Raw genomic sequence first — 2,544 nt, forward strand, 5'->3', positions numbered from 1 at the left:
TTTTTTTCTATTGGAATATTTATTTCTCTATGAATATTTTATAATTTCATTGACTTGATGGAAAATGGGAAGATTTATAAAATGATCAGCTTATTGTGCTCCCCCGGTCCTAGAAAGTACAACCCTTATTTTTCCTTCAGTGATTTATGAGTTAAAAACCTGTATACTAATCTGACCTTCCCTCTTGGCCACCAAAGATGATTAAATACTTCAGAAGACTGCGATCTTCTGCTTAGACAAATACAATTTGTTTAATATCTTCATCACTTAATCATCAAAACACCAAACGATAATTGGGTTCTAATTTGAGTTTTGGATCTAGTTGTGAGTGTTGGGCACACATTTTGGCTTCCTTGTGTTGGCAATTGTGGAATTCCTCATCAAAGAACATTAGTTAAATGTGAGTACTGACTTATGGGTTACATTGAAGAACATCTGTTCTTGAGACTCAGGGTCCAAAAATCTCATTTATGGGGAGCAAGTCCACAGGTGCCAAATACCAAGAAACAAGAACGTGCCTGCTCTGGATTGGGACTGGGAGCTCATTTACATGATGCTAAACAAACAGATGAGAAAAGTGGAGAAATATAGTTCAAATGGCATTGCCCGCCAGGGTTGTTACAGTTTTTACCCCTTTTAAAATAAGAATTTCATTGAATTCATTAATTTTTTTTTTTTTTACTGATGGCCTGTCTTGTACTTGACACTGGGTTAGCTGATAGTGATGATCTCACCAGGCAAGTTTTCTTTCTCTAGAAAGAAATCACATGAGTGAGGTAGATGAGCAGTGAGTCAGGTTGTCATCATAGGTGCTGTGAGGGCCAAGGTCCTGTGTATGAGGACATGGTCAGGAGGTAGGCACAAGAGATGACCCCCTAGAGGAGAGGTAGGTTACACTGGAATTAGATAAGAGAGCTGGCAGACAGAGGGATGTGGAAAGAGGAGGAAGGCTGAGAGAGAGGGTTCTGTTCATCTGTTTCTATGTAATAAATGACTCTGAAATTTAGTGGCTTAAAACAACAGCAAACATTTCATTACCTCATGGATTTTGTCAGTCATGCATTTGTCAGTGCAGTCACAGAGGATGGAGTCAGAAAGACTGTTTTGGAAGGGAGATTCCAGAATCATTTACTGGGACTTTACCCTGACGGTTCCTTTCGCTTGCTTCCCTTACACTTTATTTGTTGTTGTTGAGCATATACACAGCAAAGCACATATCATTCAATAGTGTCTACATATCCAACGGAATAAGACTGTATTATTTGAGTTCACTTACCCTATTCTGAATTGTTCCCCTCTCAATAACATAAACTCACTGCCCCCGAAGGTTCCTATCTAATCTTTTGAGTTATTGTCAGTTTGATCCCATATAGATAGTTTTTAAAAAGGCATAATGCTCAAGGCATACCTTTTTTTACTAGTTAAGCTAAACTATTTTTTGTAAAGTAGAAATTCAGTGAAAAGGAGATGGATTGACACAGTGATTGCAACAGAGGGCTCAAACGTAACAGTAATTTTGAGCATGGCGCAGGATCAGCAATGTGTCCTGTGTGGCTCATCCCTATGTGCACTGAGTTGGCGCTGACGTAATGGCACCTAACAATGACTGTTAGGTTTTGAGTCAACTTCAGGGGGGTTTACTTTGCTTGTTTCCAGTTTAAAGATCGTCTTAGGGCAGTAGTTTGAGGGTTCATCCACCCTCCATGACTCCAAAAAGTCTACAGTCCATGAGAATTTGAAATTCTACTTTGTATTCCCCCTTTTTTGGTCAGAATTTTCTAAGGAATCGTGGATGAAAGTGTTTAATGATGGCAGTCAAATGACATCTGGTTCTTCTGGGGTAGTGCAATTAGCCACACGTTGCGTGTTATTCTCCTATCCCAGACTCATTTTTCTTCCTTTTCCTCTCTGTGGTCACAGGCTAGTTTTGCTGGATGTTAAAAGTGAGGCAAAATAGCCTTGCAAATTTGGATGTGTTAATCAACACTGCATCGATTCTGACTTTATTGCAACCATATATAACAGAATGAAATATCTCTTGCTCTCCCCCATCCTTATAATTTTTTAGTATGTTTTCAATATGTTTATGTTTTGATATGTTTGAATCCTTTGTGGCCATTGTATCAGTTCATTTAATGGAGGTGCTCCCTCATTTTTGTTAGCCCCCCTTTTCACCAATGAGATTGAACAGGCCAACCTAACTCATATTATCTGGCTCAGATTTTGAACTTCACCCTGCACTGGCCCCTTGTTCATTGTCTGCAAGACTGAGGCTATTGACACTCAGTCTGAGCTCCAGTACACTAGTGGAGGATACTCTTCCTTTAGTCCAGCATCTGCACTGAATCCTCCTGAGGATGAGTGGGATGCCTCGTGTTGTTCAAAACATTTTATTCAGAGGTACCTATCTCCTGGGACAGCAGCACTTGGAGCAGTGGGCAAAGGGTAAAATGTGTGTGGGTCAAGAGAGATAAGGATGGCCACAGAAATCACCTGTCCCATTCAGGCACCATAGTCACCTGACCAGCTGGGGGACCTGCAGGT

The sequence above is a fragment of the Echinops telfairi genome, unplaced genomic scaffold, assembly GCF_000313985.2.
Source record: "Echinops telfairi isolate 266 unplaced genomic scaffold, ASM31398v2 ScPeMD7_7465;HRSCAF=8503, whole genome shotgun sequence".
Lineage (NCBI taxonomy): Eukaryota > Metazoa > Chordata > Mammalia > Afrosoricida > Tenrecidae > Echinops > Echinops telfairi.